Genomic DNA, 12,419 nt, shown 5'->3' on the forward strand with positions numbered 1-12,419 from the left:
ATTAAAGCTGAGCTGTGTTTCCTGTCAAGAGCCCAGAGTGTTAATGGCTTCAAGAGAGAAAAATTCAGCTTCCATTTCCATTCAGGGGTAATGGATAGAACCAGCAGAATGCAGAGGAGAATAAAGGGCCTCGTAAAGGCACAGAGCCCCGGGCTCTTCTGAAGTTTGTATCCAAAGAGAAACTGCTGGCTTTGGGGGCCTGGGGGGTCCCCGATTCCCACAGTGACAACCTTAGGTCTGTCATCATCTTCATTCTTTTGTTTTATGATTTTTGAGCATTTCCACCTCTGGCCTCTGGTGGTACCTGCTCAGATGTGTGTGAATTAGAAGTGGTGAGGGAGGGCTGCGTAACAGTCCTGGTGGTAACAGGATCTCAAGGACTGTGAAGGTTCTGGTCCCAAAAGTCATATCCATTGCAGGCTCCCAGTGCTATCGCTATGACTACTAAATCAGCCACCTTACTAAGCGCCAGATACAAGTTGATAGCGCTTTACATGATCCCATACGATGCCCTCAGTAAGCCCGCAGAAGGCACCAGGCACAGGTACATTAGGTAATTGACTAGCCCAGAGACAGAGCTGATTCAAAATCCCTTGTGCTTAACCAGTAAGAGAACCACACCTTCTCTATCCTTGAACTTCCTTTCTTGGGGCTCAGGGTCATTTCAAGCTGGGAGTGCTAATGCTCCCCCACCTTGCCCCTGATGAGAGGACCTGGGAGCCCTCATCCCTTCATCCCCTTCTCCCTACTACCCCTTCCACTTCAGGGGAGCTGACTGAGGGCAGAACCTTTCCTGAGGACACCTTGTGGTTGGGTTAAGAGGTCAAACTAGACCCCAGCTGGTGGATATAAGCACAGAGTTGATATTTCTGGACCAGAAATCAAGACACGTGATATAGAGAATGGCCTATTCTTATTTGATTAATTTATTCCTCTGAAAAGTTTGATCAAAGCAATTACATCATAAAGGGTCTGTGAGCACATATAGCCTTTAATAAAACTACTACTACATAAATATGTGGATAAAGACCAGCCCCAGGCTTCCCTGGTGGCGCAATGGTTGTCCATGCAGGGGACACGGGTTCGTGCCCCGGTCGGGAAAGATCCCACATGCCGCGGAGCAGCTGGGTCCGTGAGCCATGGCCGCTGAGCCTGCGCGTCTGGACCCTGTGCTCCGCAATGGACGAGGCCACAACAGTGAGAGGCCCGCATACTGCAAAAAACAAAAACAAAAAAACAGCCCCAAATTGATATTTCAAATAGGATCCAGGTAGTTTAAATAAGAACTATCCCAGGACACCCAGCAGGTGGTAAATGTGGGTCTCCAGGAGCCCATCTTTGTATCTCCAAGAAGCCAAAGGCTTTCCCTTCTGCAAAGCCGAAGTCAATTCCCCCTCGTCCGGGGACCTGCCCCCTGCCCCCCACTCTAACCCTCCCCTCCTGGAGAGGTTGCTCCCACCCCCCTCACTTCCCTGACACTGTCTCTTTAATGGCCTGTTTCAAAGTTAAATTTGGGCCTGCCCATCCCCAGCCCCACACCAGTTCTGAGGACCCCACCAGGGCCCAGGCTCAGTGAATGAATGAATGAGTGAATGACCATCGGACGGAGACGGGCTAGAATCAACCTCTTGCTCCCTGGATCCCCCAAGTATCTTTCTCACGTCCTTCAGCGTACCCAGTGATTACAGGTCTCCCTTTCTGCCTCCCGAGAAGTGGTAAGCATACCCAGGGCAGGGACTCGGTCTGCCTTGCCTCTTTATCCTCAGTACTGAGGATACAGCATCGGGGAACGGTGCCGAGAGACGCTTATTGAAAGAATGAATAATCAAGAGAACAAAGAACTTGCATCTAAACAAATCGCCTCAGAAATGTTCCTTTCTTGGCAGAGAGAGGGTTAACCTGTAGGTGTGAGCCTACCCCTCCCCAGTCCAGCCCCTCTCCCCAGAAACCTAAATCAGATTAGAAGGGGGCCTAGGCCAGAGGGTAGAGCTGAGGCAGGGCCAAGCTGGGAGTCCTGGCAGGGCAGCGGGGACGGGACCAAATGACCAATGTGACTTAGGATGGATGCTGTGGGGGGGGGGGGTCCCCAGCTCCGCCACCTGCTCCACAGCTCACAGCTCACCTTGGTGTGCTAGGTTCCTCTGAGGTCCGTATGGCCTGGCTGTGAAGGTCAGTATGGTAGGGAGGAAAACACACACAGAGAAGCCCTGGTTCCTTCCCTGATGTTGCTGTCCCCTCCCCATGCCCCCACCCCACGAAATAAGCAATAATAATAAGGATGGCAGCTCTGGGGTGGTTGACATACGGAGCACAATGGTCAATGGGATGGGCAATGGGAATCGCCATGGGTACTGCCGGGTGGCGCCTTGCCCATAATGGCTTCCATAAAGCCAGAAAGAGGTGTTGGATGTGGAGAGGAAAACAACCAAACTGTGCTCTCCTGCCCTCACCACCTGGCTTTCTTCCCCCCCCCCTGCAGTTGATGGAAGCAGCCCAGTGCAGCCAAAGAGAAGAGGCTCTCACCATTAACAGGGACCACGTGATACTTCCCGAGACTCGCTCCCCACCAGGCCCTGAGCTGGTAGACACGTGCACACGCATTACTTCACCGATTTTCACAGCCAATCTTCAGAGACGGGATTAATTCCATGGAAAAGATGGGAAAATTGAGACCAGGGAGACACAAAGACGTAAAGCCATGTGCAACCTGTTGGTCTCAAATTTCAAGGCTGAGCAGACTTGAAACCTGGGACTTACTGACTCCACGCTCTGAAGCTGCCTCCCCCAAAGCACGGACATCCATTCCGGCTCCACCTCGGCCATGCACTTGTCCTGTTTCGTCGGGCAAGAGCTTCCTGCTGTGCCTGCTGCAGCACTACCCACCCTGCACGTGCCCCCTCTCTCTAAGACCGCCCTGAACTGTGACGATATTTCTGCTACAGTTGAAATCAGGATAGCAGCATGGATTGAAATCTGCCTTCTGCTGGAAAGGGTTGCATGGGCCTGGGCCTCTCCTCCCGGACTGGGATCTTTGGGGAAACAGAGCCTGTATTCTACTCAGCAATGTGCTCCTCTACACCACCCAGACACACAGCCTAGTTCAGAGTCTTGTGTGAAAGAGGGATGCAGAAAAGACGTATCTAGTAAAGTGTCACTTCTCCAGACCAGTTTCCTCACCAGATGATGGATAAGATGGACTAAATCAATATTTCAAAAAGGCCAGGGTATACGCCCAACACAACCCACCTGCCCCCATCATCTCTCTGACCTCATCTACATTCCAGCAACACTGACTTCGTTGTTCTTCCTTTAAGACAAGTCAGCCCTGCCTCACGGCCTTTGCACCTGCTGTTTGCTCCACCCGGAGGGGTCTTTCTCCAGATTTTCCCACGGCTTCCTCCTTCAGGTCTTCTCTTTAAAACACTATTTAAGGTTGTGCCACCTTCCTCCCTCAGCATTCTCTGACCCCCTTTTCTGCTTTCTTTTCCTCCATTGCGCTTAGCAGCATCTTACACTTTTAAGAAACGCTAGGCTGCTCAGCTAGCTACCTTAGAACTAGCAGGCCAGCTAAGTCTGGATCTCAAGGGTGTGGACCATTTGTATTGTATAAAATCTCTCTAGGTGTTTCTGATGCACAGGCAGAGTTAGGAACAGCTGTTTAAAAAAATAAAACACATACTGGAGCAAACTAAGGTCCTCCCCTCCCCAGCTGGGGCATGGTTTGAGTTGACCAAGGCTCAGCCTTAATTCTGGCCTTTATTCCACCCCTACCCTCCATTGAGCATCCATCCTCCCTCAAGCTACATGGAATTCTGCTGGTCTCTGATCACAGCATCCCTTTGGTATTTCTGTTCAGCTTTGCTCATGCTCTCTCCCCTCCTCTAACTCTCCCCTCCAGGTCTTTGAACTTACTCTCCAAGCTGCTGCTGATGCCACCTTCTCTTGGGCAGCCTGTCTGCCCCCTCCACCACCCCCACCCCTGCGAAGTCAGAGTCCCTAACGCGCTCCTCTGCGTTCAGAGGAGTGTGGACATATCTTCGGTAAAGGACTCATCGCACTATCTTGTCATCAATTTTTCCGATGCGTGTCCTTCCCTGTAGACTGTGACTTTGAAGAAGGCAGCAGTGGAGCCCGATTCGTCGACATTCCCAGTGCCCAGCACAGCACCCAGCACATGGTGGGCGCTTCCTAAACACTGAGCGTGTGAGTGGATGCACTAGTGACTGCATGGCTGGTTAAGCGCATGTGTGCTTGGCAAAATCACAGGTTGTAGAGTTGTTATAATTTGTCTTCAAACCTGACCCACCATTTTCCAGCTTCATCTCGGCACAGCTGACCACAGATTGCTTCCAGCTCAAGTCTGCTCTTAAGACAGGTCCTGACAGCAACCTCCCACCCTCCTGTCGGTGAGCCACCCAGCTTAGCTGGGAAGCCCTCCCTTCCTAGAGGGCCTTGCTCTGTTTCTAGGTGTATCCAAGCCTTCTGCCACAAAGGTTCCGGACATAGAAAGCCCTTGGGACATCTTGCGTTCATGGGAAGGAATTTCTCTTACCTCCCCCGAGTCAGGTGAAAGCACTCAGCCCTCCGCTCCACAGGATATAATGAGATTTATCCCTGACGGTGCTCCAAGCAGAAAGGAAAGACGTCTCACACACACACACACACACACACACACACACACACACACACACACACACACAAGCAACAGGACCGCTCTACACTTTGGCATGAACTATCAGAGATCATTGCGTACAACCTCTTAACTTCAGATGGATGGAGACACCAGAGGGTTCAGGACACTTGCTAAGGTCACTGGGCCCTCATGGACTCAACCCCTTTTAGGGAGAGGTTCTCATCCTACCAGCCTTCTGACCTCTCACCCCTTGCCTGCCAGGGAACGGCTGGACTTCCTCTCAACGAGAGGCCTGATTTACGTCCGCTGGGTCCAATTAGTGCCAAGCTCTCTTGGGCCGCCAAGTGCCCTGCCGGCCAGCAGCTGAAGCTGTCTGGCAGGACATATTTGGATGATGAAGTCGTGCTGTGTGCTACACTCAGCGCAGGAAAGAGCAGCTCGACTGGGATGACCACGAAAGGCTGCCAGGCTTGGGTCCTGCCCACAAGTTGGGCAACAAGTCTGTCTGGCAGGGGATGAGGGCAGTGCTTCCCAGGCAAGAGGGGCAAAGCTGGCCAAGGAGGGCGCATGCCAGGGCGGGATGCCCTCCCTGGGGCTTGGTGGGACCCAGCAAGTGTGGGTGGTGAGAGACCCTTGAGCTGGGAGCCTGGAGACCTGGACTCAGACTCAGCTCCTCCAGCAACTCCTTACTGGGTGACCCGGGCGCACTGTGTATCATCCTCTCTGCGCCTCAGCTCCTCCCTTACAAAGTGGGAAGAATTTCTTCACCTGCCTCAGGGAACACGTGAGGAACATAGAAGTTTCCTCATCCATAAAATGGGATAAGCATGGTACCTCCCTCCCAGAGCTGGAGTGAGGACTACTACATAGTGCCTGGCATGGATGTGGGCTAACTCGGCCAGGACCTACCCCCTCATATGATTAGTGTTACCCTGGGGCCGCCGTTCCACCTCTCTGATACCTATTTTTCTAATACGCATTCTTCGCCTGGGTTGGTGGCAAAATCAAATTCAGAAACTGAGGCTCAGAAAATGGCCTGTGTCAGCTGGAACAACTAAGCATTGGTGGATTCGGGTCCTGAATTTCAAGCTGTCGGACTGTGAGTCCACATTCCATCTCTAGTACCAATATCCACTCAGCGCCCGCTGCCTTTCAGACCCTGTTTTGGTGGTGGGTGTGCAGCTCAGAGTGGGCCCGGAGAGGTGAGGCATCCCAACAGACACAGCCCTGGGTGTCTCTGCCCCTGACACCAGATCAGCCCTGCTGTGTCGAGGGGAGCACATCTGAAAAGCCCAACCTCCTAGGAGAAGAGACTAAGACAGAAAGCAAGGCAGGACCGGCCTGAGCGACCCGTGAGTGACATGCAGGCCCTGGCACAGTGACCGCGGGCTCCGGGCTCTGTCCTGGACCGCCCACACTGGGCCACTCTTGTGACAGCCTCCTTCTTCGGCTGTCCTAAGTCCTCCCTGCAGTACGCAGTGGAAGCTCAGACTGGGGGAAAGACACGTGAATTTTACTCTCAGTTCTGCCAGGGACTTTTATAAGACTTTGGGTAAGCGCTTTTAAATTTGGGGGTCTGAGCACCTTTCTGAAAAATGGCAGTACCACGCAAACCGATGGGCCTGTGGGTGCCTTTCTCACAATAGGATTTTTTGCTCTTGTAAACTTTTGGGTGGTGGGACGACTGAGTCCTTTGGGCTTTGCACTTCATTCTGTTTCTCCAACATCTCTTCTTTAAAAAAAGCAAACGATCTCCCCTTCATCTATTAACGTCTCTGGGATATTCAGCTGGGGGATAAAGAATGCAAGGAAGATGGCTGTGGAGCCCAGGGAAGTCTGCAGCTCTTCATCTCCACTCGGAGGAGGACAGGCCAAGGCCCTCGCCAAGCCCTGTGAACACGAGAGCCGGAGACTCCCAGAGAAGTAAACACACTTAAGGGCAAGAGGGGAGCCAACGGAAGTCAATAAGCTCAGAGACACTAAAGAGGTTTCTGGATCTTTAGGCAGCGTATTAATTCGTTTGGGGGAAATTATGGGTTGCTAGATCCCAATCTGGTCTAGATAAATTACAAGCTGCCCAAGAAATGCCTTCAATTTCTGTCCCAAACCTGTCGCCATCCCCGGCTATCCTCTTTCCTTCTGAAGAGCTCCAGGTCTCTTGATTTACACTAATTCCACATCCCCACAGCCCGCACCCCAGTACTGAGCATGCAGAAGATGCTCAGTAGAAGCTCCACCCACGATCCTCAGTGCTTGCTGATCGGGGCTCTAAGAGGACTCGGCTAAGATGTGATGCCCAGGGGTCATTTCTGTTCCGAGTAGGTGGCAGGTGTCCACTTTGGCTAAACTCACATCCGTTGCAGCCCATGGATTCCAGGAAGGATGGTCAGCTCAGCTGTGATTCATCCCAGCCACAGAGCCTCTGGGTGTGACCTTAGATAAGCGATGGAATGTATGAACGTTTAGAACACGGACTTCAAGACACCCTGATCCAATCAGCTTATAAACGAATACATGTCTGTTTATTAAGCAGCAGATGGTGTCTTTCTGATCTCCCAACTGCTGGGTGTGGGGAGCCCAGAAGAGCTGAGACAGAAGGAAAAGATATGTGAGAATGGAACGAACACTAGTTTACAAAAACGTTAACCACTGGATGGGGAAAAAAAGGTCAAAGACAGAAAGCAAATTTAACCCTTGGTGTTATCACAGAGAATGGTTACACTAATATTTCCTAATTCTATAGACATTTCCTCCTTTCCTAGACTCAAATTTCACATTCACCACAGCCTCATCAAACAGGCCTTGTCATGCCCATTTTTTAGATGAGGAAACTGAGTCAATGAGCAATGAGGTGGCTTGCTCCAACATCTTGTTAACAAAATCATTAGAAGTAAGTGCTATACTTTCGAATCATAGAAGGCCATCAGTTTGACCAGTTTTATTCCAGAGTGAGGATGATGTAAAAAGGATTCTAAAAGATTGATTACGAATGATCAAACTTCCTTCCAAAGTGTCTTCATAGGAGATTAAAAACCTTTGTCTTATAAAAGTAAAGCTATGGCAATTTTCCTCTGAAAGACCTTTCCTCTCTCTAATTTTACTTTCAATGCCTCAGTCCTTGGTTTCTATTCTTAATCCTCCTCTTTTCTTATTTTATACACTCTCTAAGCGGCCTTACTCGCATAACGACTTTCAGTGTATCTCTCAAGTGTCCATCTCTAGCATGGACTCTACTCCTAAGAGCCACACCTGCATGTTCTACTGTGGGCATTTGGTCTGAGCATTTCAACGGAACTTAAAACTAGACAGTTTTAAGAAAATTAAGCAGCTTCTCTTCCCAAGGTAATACTATTCTTCCCTTCATACTCAATCATGGAAGAAAGAAGGAAAGAAAGAAGGAAAGATGGGGGGTGGGGAGGGAAAAAGAGAAAGAAAGAGAGAGAAAGAACAAGAGAGGGAGAGGAGGAAGAAACAAAGGAAGATGTATAGAGCTGGAAGAGTCCTAAAAGGTTGTGTAGTGCAACTCTTCGTTCTAAAGATGAACAAACTGGCTAGATAGAATCAGATCTGGAGCTGGAAATCCTGCTTTCCTGACATCTAGCTGGGATCTTTGTAAGAGCAGTGACACAGAGCACTGAGAAATGACACTGGGAAGGCAGAGGGCCAGGGTGGAAAGCTGGGCCTTTGCTTCAGCTCTTCACAATGTGTGGCCATATATTTGTCTGTTTACACGTGTGATGTCTGTTTTTGTAGTGTCATCTCCATGAGACCAGGGACAAGGTCATGTTCACTACTGTATCCGTAGCATCCAAAACAGGGCCTGCACATAGAAGGCACTCACTAAATATTTGCACCATTCGTTGTAGCAGCAACACAGGAAGTACCCAGGAATTAATTTAACCAAGAATACAATGGACCACTACGTAAAAGAGTATAACACTAACATAGGACATAGAAGATTATCTGTACAAGCAGAGACACATTACTGCTCTTAGACAGGCTGACTTAATATTAAAAACATATCTCTTCTCTGAAATCAATATAAACATTTAATACAAGGCCAATCAAAATTCCAGTTGATTTTTTGAGAACTCAATCTACTTACTCTAAAATGTACATGGAGGAATACAAATACATTTAACCTAGAAGCTTTAAATATTGAAAAAAGAAAAATGAAGAGAGGAGAACTCACCTTTCCAGGTACTGACATGATACAAAATCATGGTATTAATGCTTCACAGTACTGGCATAAGAACAGATGAACAGATACGCCATTGGTATAGAATAGAGAACTCAGAGGCACATCCCCTCACACACGCACATGTGTTGTGCTGGTTTGCCCTTCCAGATCCTTTTCCCACCTTTCTCTACTCTACTCTTGCTCTGAGAGGCTGGCTTCCCTGCATTGCATCAACGATACTCCCTTGCCCTGTGATTCCCAGATGAGTTTCGCCATTGAGAGGGGATATCATCACAGATCCATACGATCATTTCAATTGATATAGAAAATGCAATGTTATGGGAAATAGGAACAATATACAAAATAGAATTGTATTTTATACACTTGGAAAGTGCAGTCATAAACTGAAAAATTTTAAAGGCTATTTATAAGAGAATCAAAAATTATGAAGTACTTAGGGGAAAAGTTTACAAAAGATATGCAGGTTGTATACACTGAAAACCTCAAAAGCTTGCTGAGGGGAAGTTAAAGAAACACTAAAGAGAGATTAGCCATGCTTGTGGATCATAAGACAGTATTATTAAGGTGTGAATCTAGAGAATCATTGCAATCTCAGTCCAAATCTCAGCGAGCTTTTGTGCAAACATTAACAACCTGATTCTAAAGTTTGTATGAAAACACAAATGACTTAAGGTAGCCAAACAAACATGAATATGAAGAACAAAGACTGACACTGCCCAGTTTCATGACTAATTATAAATCTATAGTAATAAAGACAGTATGGCGTTCCTATAAATATAGATATCTATATCAACAGAACAGAACAGAGTCCAAATATAGGCCCATGCATAAATAAACAATGATTTTTGATAAAGGTGCCAAGGCAATTCAATATAGAAAGGATGATTTTTTCAACAAGTGGTGCTGGAGCAGTGGATATCCATTTCTAAAAAGAAGGAAAAAAAAAGAAGAAAAAGAAGCCCTTGATCCTTACCTCACACTTCAAAAAAATTCAACTAAGTATGGATCACTGACCTAAGTGTAAAACCTAAAACTATAAAACTTCTAGAAGAAAAGAAAGGAGAGAAAATCTTAATGACCATGGGTTAGGCCAAGATTTCTTAAATAAGACACTAAAAGCACAAAGTATAAAACAAAAAAATTGATAACTTGGATTTCTTCAAAATTTGCTCTTCAAAAGATACTATTAAGAAAACGAAAATACAAGCCATGTACTGAGAGAAAATATTTGCAAAACTGTTTCACAAAAGACTGGAAAGCAGAATATTTAAAGAACTAACACATCTCAGTAAAAAGCCAAACAGCCTGGTATAAATGAGTAAAACATTTCAACAAATGATTCACTAAAGAAGGTATAAGAATGTCAAATAAGCACAGGAAAAGATGCTTAACATCATTAGTCATTAAAGAGATGCAAATTGAAACCACAGTGAGATACCACTTCATACCCACTAGCATGACTATAATTACAAAAATGGACAAGACCAAGTGTTCATGAGGAGGTAGAACAACTGGAACCCTCCTAACTCTACACGTGGCTAAATGCCTGGCACAGAGAAAGTGCTCCAATGTCATCAGTTAGTCACAGCAGCTAGTAGGACCAGCTATTATGAATATGAGCAATGCACAATGTTAAATGAAAAACACTTCCATTGGTCTCCATCCTCATGAAGCTTCTGTCTAAACCTACCCTTTCCCTGTATATGTGATATTCCTTGTAATTGATCCTCTTAAGAACTTGGCATTGTTTCATTCTTTTTTATGGCTGAGTAATATTCCATTGTATATATGTACCACATCTTCTTTATCCATTCATCCGATGATGGACACTTAGGCTGCTTCCATTAGACACAGGAATTTTATAAATGAAGATCAGGAGAGTGGAAAGAAGCAAAAGCTTTTCTAGAAGGAATGGAAGAGAGAAAATAAGACACAGGGTAACTTAGTCCCTGTCAATCTATAAATCGCTGTTATTAAGAAAATGGAGAAGACGTTCTGTGTGATCCCAAGTGTGGGTACCAGCAACTAGTGAGTAAAAGATGCAGGTAGGCAGGTGCAGCCTCAATACATAGAAGTTTCTAAATGTTAAGAGATGCTTAAAGGTAGAGTTGGCTATTTCAGAAGGCAGTAAGCTTCTTGTCACGAAATATCACAAGCAATATCCAAATAAGATTAATGGAAAGGCTTTCAAACATAAAATGTGAGAAGTAGAGATTCCAGCCCAAATTCTGAATTGAGAAGAATGGAGGTTTGAATTTGGATGTGATGAGCTTGAGAGAAAAACAGGGCACTCAAGTAGAGGAGGGACCCTCTGTATCTGGAGATACAGATTGGAAAGTCAACATGAAAATGTCAGTAGCTGAAGGCAGAAAGTCAGCTGATTCCCCATCACTGAATTTGGTACGTTGAGGCCAAGCAAGCCGAAATAGTTTAGGAATTGTTCAGGTGGGTGTCATCAGAGCCACTCCCAGCCTGTACCATGCCTTGTGGAATCAAACAGAGATGCAGCCCCTTGCCCCTGGATTTCACTGCCCACTTACCTCCTCAGGAGAGTGCCCTTGTGCAAGGCACGACCTGCCCAAATGCTCGGTGCAGTGGCCCTGGGTGCCACCACGCCCTGGACGCTCATGACCTCTTGCATAAGGCATCCGTGTTGCAGATGACTTGTGCTCTTTCATAACTTCTTAGAAGAGCGTGAAAATGCTTATCGAGGGAGAGGAGATATTTTTGAGACTTCTTTTTATCAATGTCATTAATAACGATCACAAAACCTTTGCAGCACACAAAGTGCTTTCACATCCACCGTCTTGTGAGTTGAGCATTACTACTGCTCTTACCTCACAAATGAGGAAACTGAGGTCTGAGGGATTCGGCTAAGAGTTGTGAAGCTTTTTCTTATACAGCATATATCTTAAGGTTCTAAACTCTTAATTACCATATAAATGTATAAATCTAATTGCACAAATGACATTGGTCCTACAAGGACCCATATAAAAGGCAAAACCTGCAAAAGCACCCAGCATTCCCACATTTAGTTGAACCACCGATAACCCCACTTAACTCACTTACACTTCACTCTGCTGAGTCCTTGTTGACAGTCTCAGTATTTCTCCATCCTATATCAGTCTGGGCCTCTCATTCTGATGAAGCCCAAATTTTGACCCATTCTGATGGCCTCTTGGCTCTCCTCCCATTAAGACACTCCCCACAAATGGTTCTACTGTTAACAACCGTCTCCTCTCACAGGTCCTGGGGACTCCCCTTCTGGATACTGTCTTGAAGGCAGCCCTCATCTTTTGATCTGTCCTGGTGCTGCAGAACTTTGCTTCAGGTTGCCTTTTCAGCTGTTAAGATGGGTTACATTGAGTCATCCATGGTCATTCCCAAGGTCTCCCTTATGAACAAAGGGAGATGGTTGTGTGGAATAGATATCCAGTCTATGGGCCAGAGCTCCGTCTGGACTGGTGGTCAGGGCTGGGGCTGACCAGTGGCCCAGGTCAGGGCGCTGGTGTTTCTCTCTGAGAAAGTAGAAATAAGTATTTCAGAACAGCTTTCTCAACTATTTACAACATTCACATACTTGCT

This window comes from Aethalodelphis obliquidens, unplaced genomic scaffold (assembly GCF_003676395.1).
Source record: "Aethalodelphis obliquidens isolate GAN/ISIS:26980383/991018 unplaced genomic scaffold, ASM367639v1 scaffold9, whole genome shotgun sequence".
NCBI classification, from domain to species: Eukaryota; Metazoa; Chordata; class Mammalia; order Artiodactyla; family Delphinidae; genus Aethalodelphis; species Aethalodelphis obliquidens.